This window comes from Nipponia nippon, unplaced genomic scaffold (genome assembly GCF_047370975.1).
Source record: "Nipponia nippon isolate SJK-2023a ecotype South Korea unplaced genomic scaffold, ASM4737097v1 scaffold_4, whole genome shotgun sequence".
NCBI classification, from domain to species: Eukaryota; Metazoa; Chordata; class Aves; order Pelecaniformes; family Threskiornithidae; genus Nipponia; species Nipponia nippon.
Window position 1 is genome coordinate 123,215,952 of NW_028262358.1, and position 12,939 is coordinate 123,228,890.

The 12,939-nt window shown below is 47.9% G+C and overlaps 1 protein-coding gene across 1 annotated transcript in view; it reads right to left on the reverse strand.

Annotated features, from left to right (window-relative positions):
- BLK (BLK proto-oncogene, Src family tyrosine kinase) overlaps window positions 1-11,862 on the reverse strand; it is a 46,095-nt gene extending 34,233 nt beyond the window's left edge. Inside the window, exons 1-2 of the mRNA XM_009467364.2 lie at window positions 11,736-11,862; window positions 11,432-11,635 (exon numbers count right to left, since the gene is read on the reverse strand). The gene's annotated coding sequence lies outside the window, so the exon portion shown is untranslated. The remainder of the gene's footprint in view (window positions 1-11,431; window positions 11,636-11,735) is intronic.
- Between the last annotated feature and the right edge of the window lie 1,077 nt (window positions 11,863-12,939).

Here is a 12,939-nt window from a genome sequence, read left to right on the forward strand (position 1 = left end):
TTTTGCATTGAGGCCTCTTTCAAACGCTCTGGCCTGTGTAAAATGTCTTTGAGGGAACATGAAGGGCAACCCCCAGGAGCAGCCAGACTCTCCAGCTAATGCTGGTGAGGTGCTAATGTTGGTGCTGCGCTGCTTCAGGCCCCAGTCTCAAGCACAGTCAGTGTGGCCAAACTGGGCTCGGCAATGTCTGTCCCCTACCAGCCCAGGACAGCTGGAGGACAAATCCAGGAGCTCTGTGCTCCTGTGATTTACCCCTCGGTGAAGCATATGCATTGCAGAAATGAAATTGGAGACCACTGGCTTATTTTGGGATCTCTTGCTACAATCAAATCCTGGCCAGCTTGACATTTCCATTGCAACATAAATCTGCCCTGAATCTACCGTCTTTCTTAAGCCATGCTTTGCAGGTGAACCTGGCCCAAGCAAATGAACCAAGCAGAAAATCTGGCTGTTTCAGGCCTTTCTGAAGAGCTGGGACACCCTGTCGGAGAAGGCTGTGTGTGAGGCTGGGGGGTGGGAGCGCGCAGATTTCCAGGACCCTGAGTTTAAGCAGATGCAAAAAATTTCTTGACGGCGGGGGGGAGATAATAAAAGCTTCTTGCTCTCTCCAGAAGCAGAAAACAGCCGCCTGTTGCCAGAGTGGTCGTTTGCTAATCATAACATCTGTCTGGAGGAAAAATGCCTGCTTACATTGAGCATTGCGCCCTGCTGGAACCTGGCAGATGCTTGGCTGAGCTGCAAGAGGCTGTGGGCCAGGAAGCAGAGCCAGGGCTCGGGGTCCCAGAGAGGGGAAGAGCAGGAGGACAGACATGCTTTCCTCAGGGATGGGGAGGGAATGGGGATGTCTAATGGGATGTCAGCTGGGAATGGCTCTGCAAGACCTGAGGTCCTGCAGCACAGGGAGGTGGGATGCACTGGAGGGGGGAAGGAGGAGGATGGGGCCAGGAGAAGCAGGCACAGCTCTTTCGGTACCTGGAGCATCTCTGGGGTTCTTCAGGTGTGAAAGGTCTTATTACAAAACTGCATTGGTCAATGGCAATTTCTGTAGTGGCTGGAATTTCAACCCAACTTTCAACCCAAATCTATCTGGTGCCCAAAGTGTGTGTGGGCCAGACTTGTGGATGGGCTATAGGCAAGTTGGAGCACAGCAGGGAGAAATCATCTCTGAAGGCCACCCCTAACTGAAGTCTAAGTCCCATGGAAGTGGGCGCAGTCCATGCTCACGTGGCCAAAGTGCATGATGCTCTGTTTTACAGTGCTTTGTGGGCTCATCACGGTGGTCTGTAGGGATGTGGATGTGGGGAGGTCCTGGGGCACAGCCCTGGGGACATGAGGAGATGGATGGGATGTCCCTTCGCACCTCTACATGTGGTCATGCACATTTCTGCCCTGAGAAAGGCCCTTCCTGGAGGCCTTGCATCCCAGCGGTTGCCTTTTCCTAGCAAGGGGACAGCATTTGTTGGGACCTGCTAGCCATGTCCCGGGAGGAGCAATGAAGCTGGTAGCAGGCTGGTGCTCAGGCATTCGATGCTGTCAAAGACCCCCTCCTTGGGTCAGATCTCAGAGGGAACGATGCTCCCTCCCACCATCCTCAGATGAGGCAAAGGGCTGTAGAGAAAGATGTACAACTCCAGTTCCCCACCTGAACACCTCCAACCATTTGGAAAGACATATCAGAAATAGCTACTGGATGTAAAGCCCTTCCCCTACTTATCACAGCTGTGTCCAGCTCCAGACAGCTTCCCCCACACATATACACTCTCTTCTCCCCCAAGCCCTGGCATTTACTCGTCCTCCTCTCCTTTTGCAGTAAATCAAGGGAACAGCATCCCTGCAAACCATCCCTCGGGTCTGGATCTTAGCAGTCGCTGCGTAGTGCCCCCATCATCCCTCTACCCCAGATCTTGGGGAAGTGAAACAGGGCAGGGAGGGCATCATGTGAAGGAGGAATGGGAGAGAGGAAGAGGACAGAGAAAAACCTGCTGGGCTTCTTCCCACCCTCAAGGGAATGGGGATGGGAGTGGGAAGTTCCCTACTTGCCTGCTTCCTACGCAGCTGCTCCTGGAGACACGATCCGAGGACGGACGAACCACTGCTCCGACCCATGACAGATGCTCCATGGGGCTGAGGGCCCTTGCAGAATTTCTCTGTTAGAGACCTCTGGGTCCCACGGCATCCACACCATCCATGGGACGGACTGCTTTGAATGCTACACCCCCAGATTGCAGGAGCAGCCTGATTTTGCAAATGCTTTTAATGGGCTTTCTTTTTTTAATCAGGTCTTTGTGTCAGAACTGACTCTTTCCTTCCCCCCAAGGATTCCTTGCTCTATTTTGAATATAAAAATGATCACCTGGGAGGGGGTGGGAGTTGCACTTCCCATACAACCTGGCCAATGAAAATAGCAATGAGGAAGGCGAGAAACCCAAAGAGAATCCAGACACAAAACCCAGCAAAACCCACAGGCTATTAGCAGCTGTCATTAAAAACAGCTACAATGACTGTGAATGGGTTGTGTTTCCACTATGCAAACCACCAAATTTTAGGAAACAGCTGAACAAACTGGCTTTGCAATGATCTTTCCTTTCTGTGATTAAAAAAAGACCCTTTTCAGATGAAACGCATCTATCTTGTTCCAGTGAACCCCAACCCTCTATGAACCTACTCAACCATAGCGCTGAGGAGGCAGCATGGTCTAACGAATGAAGACCTGGACAGGGACTTGTGGGTGACTCTGAGGAAGTGACTTTCTCGTTCTGCCTCAGCATGTTCGATAGGGAGACTGAAACGCCTCTGTCTTAGGAACTAAATGTTGTATAAGAAGCGAGATTTGTTTCTACAGACAGAGGCTTCCCGTAGGGTGCATAAAGAGCTGGCTTCTCCGGGGCATTTTCAATGTATTTGTTTAAGCTGTTGCAGTAATGAGGCCCCCAAAAAAACACTATGTAAACCTCTGTGGGTAATGGCATGACGTCATTTTTGCATTATGTGGGGCAGCAGGAGGGAAGGGACTCTTGGTCTCAGCCACCTCAAGGCTGGAATGACGTCATGTAGTTTGCATTTCAGCTGCTCTCACTGAGAAGGACAAACACAAGCCAACAGCCGCAGAGTGTGATGCACAACCTAAAGGTCGCTCACACGCTGGTGATGTTGTTTATAGGAGGAAAGGCTTCACAGAGCAGATCTAAGCTGAGGTCAAGGCGAAGGACCTTTAGCAGCCGTAAGACCCAAGGACAAGATGAGACTGACTGAGGACACGATGCTGTGCGAGATGGGAGCAGTTGCTCCAGGATGCACATGCCTGATGCCCCAGCACTGCTCATGGGGCTGTGAAGTGCCCTCCCCAGTAAACCCCCACCAGACACATGGCATGGAAATCAGCCTTAGCTCTGCAACTGCTCTGTGCTCCTGACAAAGGAAGAAAACCCCGTAGAGGGCTGCAAGGCTGTCTGGGCCACAAGCAGGGGTCTGCGATTGCTCGGGGGTCACACCATGCCCCTTACCCTAGAAGGTCAGCACAGCGTGCTCTGAAGACAACCAGGACAGACACCCACCCCATCACCCCTCGGCCAGGTGTGCTGCAAAGTCAGGCCTGCCGTTTGCATACCAAGGAGATACAGAAATAAGGAAGCCCTTGCAGATTCATCAAACGTCTCCCTTGCTGGCTTGCATTTTGCCTGCTCAGTTTTCCTCCAGCTAAGGGCAGGGGAGAGAGATGGAGGTGGTCGGGTTGGGGCTGGGGAAGGAGAGGACAGCTTCAGGGTTAGCTGGAGTGCTTTGGGCTTTAGGGCAGGGGCTCATCCTTTGGTGGAGAGCGCATCTGAGGTACCTGACCTCTCTTTGCTAAGCAAGCTTCAGTTCCTATTCCTATGAAAAGGGAAGTTGCTTTTTTAGAAAGTTGCTTGTCATCCACTGCTGGGGTAGGAAGGAGGAGCTACCATGAGGTGCAGCAAAGGCTTAGAAATAAGCTAGTGGCTGCCAAGTCATCTTGGGAAACAGGGCGATAGTGCGACAGCTCCAGACACAAGCCTGCTTTTGATTTGAGACACACTCCCGATGCTGACAGTGGGGAAACCCAGCAGCTGCAGCCGGGCTGCTGCAAAGATCCTTCCAGTGATGGTCACGGCTCGAGCAGCTCAGAAGTAAGAAGTAAAAATAAAAAAAGGATTAGATATGATGTGGTCTGCCTATTGCATCCCCGGGAGGTTTTTTGGTATCTAAGATACCCTGGCTGTGCCCCTGCATGTCAGCTGGGGCACATCCCTTCATCCTTAGGCCTCCTCTGTTTCCTCCAGGCTGGCCATCTCATGGCCATGAGATGAGACCTGGAATCAAGAAGCCCAGGCAGCAAGTGCTCTTCTGCAATTTGCTTACTCAGAAATCATGAAGTGACAGCCCAGGGATGTCCTTTGAAAGCAGCTGGAGGGAGACCACTGAGAAAGCATGTGAAAAAGGGCACTAAAAAGAGAGAAAGTCTCTTATATGCAGCTCCCCGGTCACTCCAGATGAACTGTATCTGGCCCTGCTTCCCTGACCTGAAAGTGCAGGCTGTAATCTCACCCAGCCGAGTAGGGTCTGTCTGGCAGTTGTTTCCACCCTGTTTTCATACATCAGTCCCCAGATGTTCTCCAGTATCTTTGCAGGCCTCTACACGAGCATGCAAACCCAAGGTTGGCTTGCCTCTACTATCTTTTATGGTTCCCTATAAGACATGCATGGAGATCAGAGGTCCAGCCTATGCGGTAAATCCCCATGGGCTCTTAGGCTTGCCCATAAGACCTCTAGGACCCACCACTCCACAGGATGTGGAAAGGGACCAGAAAATGTGGCAGCCTCCCTCCAGATGACCCACAGCCCACCAGGATGACCCCACAGCCAGACACCTACACCAGTGGCCCTTCTGCAGCAGCGCCCACTCCCACTGCATTTTATCCAGTTTGCTCAGAACCAAAAGTGTTCCTGTTAAGGTGTCTGCTGCAGAGGTGACTCCGGCTTTGATCCGAAACCACCAAGTGGGATGAAGGCACCTCTCCTCTTCCAGCTGGCTCCCAGGGCTGCTTCCCTATACTGCTGCTGTGAAAACTGGGCAGCTCATTCCCTCCAGATGTTGTTTTCATGGTCTGGCCATGTTTTTCTTCCCTGTTAGGAACAAGTAGCCTAATTTACCATCTGAACCTCTCTGTTTCCATTCCTCTAGCAGATTAAAAGTTTATTTAGTGCAATGTACTGTTGTTCCTGGAAGATGCTGACGCATTATAACCAAGCCACCAGCCGCCATTTTGAGCACTTAGACTTTCGGAGCTCTCTGAGGCAGCATCTCGACTAGTAAAATAGGCAATATCGGGGCTTGTTCTCCCACCCTTAAAAATTAGGTGGCTGCATCCAACCCCCTTGTAGTCCCCATCCCATGCTAGCTCCTGGACTGTGTTTAGGAAAGTCTAGCCTGATTGCTCAGGTTGCACTGTCTGGCTGTTGGGTCTCTGCTTTCCAAGAGACAGGCTGTCCCTTTTCCCCTGATTTATTATCCTAAACACGTCACCATGTTTGGGATGACACTCAGACACAGGCACCTTGTGTAGTCTCAGCTACCAGACCATCCCGAGCCCAGGGCGGTGATGGGCTCCCTCTTGTTTCGCTATTGTAATTTATTGTTGAATCCTGTGGGCATTGCAGGGCTATCTCAAGGCACTGGGATAAAAATGCAGCAGTGGCTTTGGCTGATCGTAACTGGGAGATATTCTGCTAGTAGGGACCACAAAGAGATTTTGTCTGGCCCCAGTTAGGAAAAGCCTTTTTGGAGGAAGAAAGTGACTTTTTTTCTTTTTCTTCTTCTCACATATAAACAAGAGAACTAATGAGGAGAAATGCAAACATTTTACAACAGACATTTTTCTGGTGACCTCACAGAAGTGTGAATTTCCACTGCCCAGAATCAGTACAACCGCTTGCAGAAAATAGCCACTGGAGAAGCATCTAGCACAGCCCTCTGCCCTGAGGCAGGATCGGCTCTCACAAAACCTTGCTGGAGGAGCCTGTGGTCCTTGCTCCCAAGAGTATGCCCATGCTGGGCATGATTGTGCTGATTCTTCTCTCCTACCCACACCAATCCTCCCTGCCAGGCTGCCTCTACACTGCTCACACCATGCCTATTCTTGGCTACTTGCAGCAGCCAAGACCCTGCCGCAATAATATTTCCCTTTTAATGCTAGTAAAGGAAAAAAAATCCAACATTTTGTAATCCCTTATTGAAAATTAGAAGATGAGCTTGACTTTCAGAATTAAAACAATATTCAAACTTCCCTATGGTGCTCAAAGGAGACAGAAACGTGGCAGAACAAGGCCAAACCTTGCAGCCAGGTCTAGTGCAGAAGTCATTATTTACGGTACAGAAGTGATGGTGCTGATCCACTCCCAGACTACCTCGTCTTTGATCTTCTATTGCATCAGAGCCAGAAGAAATCTTGTTTCCTCAAGTTTCTTGCTTTGCCAGTGTCCATACTCTCACTAGCATCAGCAGGACAGGCTGATGTCCATGCAGTACTGCATTTAAACATCCAGGATTTCCTCCCACCTGGCTACGACCTCTCTTGTACAGAGTCCCACATTCACGATTCCCTTCTGTGCACGGTTGTTATTCGTTGGTAGCCGACCCAGTGACTTTTACACAGAACGTTTTTTCCCAATTTTCCACCAAAATTTCCAGGAAAAAAAGCATTCTACAGGAAATCGCCACCCTTGAAAACGTTCTGTCACAAAAACGCCATGTATATTGGCATCTTTCACTGAAAAAAGAAAAACTCCCCATGCAAGTTTGCTATATTAATGTCTCAAGCTGCTGCGGTTTTCTTCCTGTGCTTCTAAAATGGTGAAGGCCAAATACGTAAGAGAGAGCCGGGAAAAACATATGAGATAAAAGTCAAGTTAAAGCTTTTATATCAATTTCTCCATTTGCTTAGTATGACCTTAATTCTCCCTCCTTCCACCATGTATTGCGGGTGATGCCTTGATTTTTCCATAGATCAAATTTAACCTCTCTTCAAAGCCCACGTCTCAAGCATCATCCTCCCATACACATATTTTGAGATGTTCTGCCCCAAATTTTCATGGTTCCAAGCCATTCATCATTAGCAGCTATTCACATAATCGTGGATGCCGTCGTGGCTTGGGTGTTGGGCAGACAACCGGCTGGGCTGAAAGAAGCCCTGCAGCTCATCTGCCCACGGCATTTTGTCAAGGTTTTTCTTTCCCACCCCAGGGTTTCATGGAGAAGAGGGGTACCTTCTTATGAGGACACCTCGTGTGACCTGACAGTCCTTTGCCACTAGCAACCATAACCCAGGGAACCACAGAGTTCTGAGAAAAGGGGAGGCTATGACCTTCTGTGCACGAGGATACACCATAATGTAGTAAATTGGGACCCCGGGGACCTGGGCGCAGGGCCAATTGCCTCTTTTGCCTCTTGGCCATAAGGATCCTTAAGCAAACAGCACAAAGAGTTTTTGCAACCAAACTTCGTCCACCAAAACTGTTGCATATTCAACCATCAGTAAGGCAGAACAGACATCCTGGACAACCGAATAATTTTTCACCCTTCTCCCCTCATTAGGTAGCAAAGGATTAATTTGTAAACCATGTGTTTTCTATTTCTGCTCTGTCTCCTACATGCCTGACACACAGCACCCAAGGGGTCCTGCACACTGCTTTTTGATCAGTAACACATTTCATGGTTTCCAGAGAAGTAGAAATGATCAGACAGATTTGGTCAAATTGGGAGAATAATTTCATAAATACATAAATAAATAAAGAGGCAGAAATGCAGGAGAGAGATTTTGAAAAGCACATTTCACTTCGGAAGTCACATATATTTTGCAGGATGGCAGAAATGTAGGGCTGGCCCCTAGAAGGTCGTTAATCTGGTGGACCTACATTGCATCTGAGAGACTACCTAACTTGTGCTTCAAAGCTTTCAATGATGGAAATTCCCGCTGCTCCCCATCAGTCTATCCCAGCCCTTCAACTCCCATGGCCTTAAAATGACTTCCTAATGATTAGCGCTAGTTTCCTTCACCTACAACTGCTTGCCCTGCCCATGGTGGACAAGAAGTTTATTCCTTCCTTCTTCGCAGTGGCTCCAGCAAATGAAGCAACATTCCTTCTTGCAAAAATTCCTCATTGATCACACTTTCCACACCTTTCCTCAACTGTATCCCTCTCCTTTGGGCATTTATTTGGGTTTGGAAGTTTGAATAGGCAAGCCCACAATGTTTTCCAAATTAAAACTGACCAACATTAACAAAAGAAAAACTGCTCTGTAAAACCGCAGAAACATTGTTCTCCCGCTCAGTTGCAACATTTTCTTGGAAGAAAATTATAATTAGAAACCTATTTTTTATTTCAACACAAGGAGCTGCTGTGGTTTGAGTTTTGTTTTTTTGGGGGGATATTTTTGACTGGCCAATGAAATGAATTCACGTGGATTTAACCCTGATATGGAAAACAGGCTGACCTGTAAGAAGCACATGGCTTGTCCAGGATGACATACTGGAGGTCCGGTTTACGTTTGTATTGCGTATGGTGCGCCTTAATGTTTATTTTTAAGCAATAACCGTGACCCTGTATATCCTGTTTTGTACAGGGGTGTACTTGCTTTTGAGTTTCACAGTGATGTCCAGCAGTGCAGCCACTTCTTCCACAATGAGTAGCAGGACCCTGAGGCTGTAATCTGTTGCCAAAACCTCTGCCAAGGGGGAATTGCATCCTTTTTTAATCCCCTCAGCTACTTCTAATCTTGCAATGTGGTGCTGACCTAACGAGAAAGCTGACTTGCACCACATAAAATGAAGCCGTGAATGGAAATTTTGGGGCTGCCGAGGGCTCCAGCAGGATTTAGCCCCAGGTATCTTGCTAAATTCTTGCCTGTGATTGAACCCTGTGGGCCTGCAAGAAATGATTAACTACAGGGGAGCTCACCCACATGGAGTCAACGCTTGGTTGCCTCCAGAGTCTTGTCAACTGCGGAAGAGCAGTGAGGAAACTCCCTTTTTAACATAGTGAGAATGGAAAGAACGAGGGGAAGGAAGAAAGACAAATAATAATGGAGTAATAGTGTGCCCAAGTGCTCCTACTCTGCTCAACACAGTGCCATGACCCTCGTGAAATCCATGGTGACCTGTTTCCACACCTGACTGAGATGACAAAAAGCCTTGTCTGCACCTAAATACAGCCTCAAGACCTTTTTGGATTCTGATATGCCCATACAGGTGCCACTGAGAATTAAAGGCTGAAAGGTCAGTCAAGAGGAAAGACACAAAGCAAAAATAAAAGAGCTGATACCCTTGTCTGAAATGGACGCACAGTCCAAATTGTGAAGAAGTGGGATGCTCAGCCTGGGATATCATGGGCTTATTTAACAGGGGCTGGGGAGCGCAGCATCTCAGCTGAGAGCCCAGGGTATAAATGCATGCCAGAACACCCCATGCTGATTAAGCAGAACATGGAAAGTTATTAGAAAAGCAGATAAAGAAAGACAGAATCATAGAATCGTTAAGGTTGGAAAAGACCTTTAAGATCATCAAGTCCAACCATTAACCCAGCACTGCCAAGTCCACCACTAAACCATGTCCCTCAGCACCACATCTACACGTCTTTTAAATACCTCCAGGGATGGGGACTCAACCACTTCCCCGGGCAGCCTATGCCAGTGCCTGACAGACCTTTCGGTGAAGAAATTTTTCGTAATATCCAACCTAACCCCCCCCGGCGCAGCTTGAGGCCGTTTCCTCTTGTCCTATCACTTGTTACTGGGGAGAAGAGATGGACCCCTACCTCGCTACAACCTCCTTTCAGGTAGCTGTAGAGATCAGTAGCACCTTTGCAAAATTTTCACTTAAATATGTCTTGGATCTTTCCTCCTCCATCAGAAAATTCAGCCTTTGACTTCGCAACCCTTAAGGTGCAGCAATAGCTCTATTTTAGCAGAACAAAATAAGAATGGGCCAGAAGATTTTTTCACAGATTTTTGTGCATCAGTGTAATGATAATGCTTCAGGAGGTCTGGGAGAAAAAGCAAAATGTGGGCAAGAAATCACAAGCTCTGCAGCCCTCAAATCTTCTGATGAAAATTACTTAAACCTTGACAGAATGACTAATGGAGCATATTAATGAGAGTGCCTTTGCTGCCCTGCAGCTGTCCTTTTTTCTTCTTAATTTCAATCTACCTTCTCTTTTCCAGCACGTACCAGAGAAGGGACCACGTGTGCGTGCTCTGTACAGAGCAGGAACCATTGCTGCTGACAGTGTGTGCACCTTGTCCTGATTTTGCACTTCTAAAGATCCATAATCAATTAAATATCACAGCAGCCCTGCAAGAAAGGCAAGAAATGCCCCCATTTCACAAGTAGGGTAACTGAAGCACCTTGAAGAGCATTGTCTTGCCAGGCAGTGCTGGCCACAAAGCCCCGAGAAAACAACTGAGGAGGTCCGAGATGCAAATACCCCACAACACTGCAGCTGCCCTTCCCTCCCAGAAGTGATACAGCAAACAAGGTGGCTTCTGAGATATCCAGGGTCCAAGTTAGAGCGCTGTGGAATTTTGAGTCTGGCCTAAATTTTAATCAAGAATGAAAGTTACGGACTTAGTGTGGACTCTGCACATCTGGGGACGAGAAGTGACCAGGGGGAGAAGCAGTAAGTCCATCCTTCCTATAACTCCACTGGAGATCTCCAATTTGCCAGAAGCTTTGTCCACAACCAACATTAACCTGAGACTGGTTTTACCAGCTTCAACGGAGGAGCTGGTGAAAACAAAATCTTACCTCCAAGTAGACCATCCAACCCGTCTGTGGGGCAAAAGAAAACAAAGATCCTCAGCCCCAAATGTGCCTCTTGGCAGAAGGGGAATTAAAGTCTCAGTCCTTCTCTGCACTGTACATAGCATCCATGGGTTCAAATCAGCAAGAGTTGCTGAGTTGGAGCCTGAGCGTCCAAACTTCCACCTTCCCTTAGATTCTCTCTCATCTCCAAGGAATTCAGCTGGAAAAAGCTCATTCACCCCTTGCTATTTAAAGGGCTTTCATCTACTTTTTTTTTTGTTTTTTTTAAGGTAAAGAGATTGATCTGTGCCCAAGAGACAACCTGCCGGGTCAACGTCTGACTTAGAGCACCAGTCCCACCTCAGAAAGAGACACGATTTCAGCACTGAGACACCGCCAGAAAGAAAGAAGGAGATGCACCCTACCCCAGTCTGTGGCAGCCCGTTCCCTTGAATAACCCACTCCAAATTTTTAAGGGCTTAATTACCGCCAGGCCATAGACAATAACCAGAGATGGGCCAAATCTTTAAATGCTCTAAGGGGATGTACACAGTGGAGGTCCAGGGAATAAAAAGGCAGCAAAAATGAAGCAAAGTTGCTGGAAAATCATTTGCACTTACCTGGAGAGTCCTATGTTCAGATTAAATCATATCCTTCTCGATCCTAGTTGTCCGCCAGAGTTAAAAAATCCCTTGCAGAGTGCGTACTTAAGAACATAAGCTCGTCTTGATAAGTTTTAATCCTTAGAGCACGTAGAAAGAGAAACCCTAATTCTTCTTGGCTCTGTCAGTTGACTGCTGTTAGTGGTTTCCTGTCGACAACAGCTGAATGACAAATCGAACCGGTTTGTTACACTTATAGCAATTAAAGGCTGGTAGTATAACCACACTGCTCATTTAGCGCTAATGTTAGCACGGTGTCTACCTTAAAAGAACCGTTACCCGCAGAGGCTCGGTGGGCTATAAAAAGTACGGTCCCACTGCAAATGATGCCCCGAATCGCTCTCATTCAGGCTGGTGTGAGTTGAAAGTCATCCCCTGGAGCCACAGGGTGTAAAACTGGTCTGCAAATGGGAGGAGAATTATGGGTCCTTGAGTTTTCTAGATTGGCCCATTCACAGCTAAGAGGAGTCTGAACCAATAGCAGGGGTGGAGATATTTATTGCATGCACTTAACCTTTGGGAGAGTTTATCTCCAGACAGGTTCTAGTCTGAACAGTTTCCCCTTTTGCAATCATCTAGGTTATGGTGCTGTAATCTTACTCACTTTCCATTTGAGGTTCTGTTTCTGCTTAAAATCTCATCTAAAGAGAGTGGTTGTGTTCCTCCTCAGAGCTGGCTGCCTTTCGGCAATGAGTACAAGACAGCTGATGCCAGTTAGGGCACAGGGGGCAAGAGAGATATGGGAGACAGCTGACAGCACATCCTGATATCTCTTTATCGCTTGTATGTAAGATCTTGTAAGATCTTCCTTCCCTCTGTTTTGTGCAATTAGCTACTTGCTGTATTGCAAAAAGCTTTGCCTGGGCTGAACACCCAGTGCCCACCTGGAGCTGTTGTGGACAGGGATCAGCTCAGATCTCACTACACTGGGGTGTTCCAGTGCCTGCTATCCTCAAGGGCCTTTGGGGACAGCTTTGTTTCCAACCATGTGATACCATAAAGCTCCATCGTTCTTATTTCCACCCTCATCAGCAGGGTTTCAGACCCACCAACCCACCTGAAGGCCAGGAAGCTGATGTGTGTCACCTGCTGATCCTGCTGGATTTTGGATAGAGCCTCTGTCACATCAAGACAAGCAGAAACGCAAGTCAGCCAAAGCTTCATCAAACAGGACAACAGGGATCTTGCCTGAAGATGGTTGAATGATGGGCTGTTTATCAACTCTTTTTTGAGATGAGGGATGACAACTTTGTGTAAGAGAAGGTTGAATCTTGGGTGTCAGTCCTGCAGCTTTAGGTAGCATCGTTGGCTGAGATAACAGTCTCCTGCGGATGGATGTCTGGGGGATGGGGACAACCTCCCAGCTATGGATCTCTCTGGAATAGTGGTCATTAGGAGCGTTGCAAATGTTTGATTTTATGGTTCGTTCACTAGGCTGAAAAAACAGCAAAGCAGAAGAATCTCAC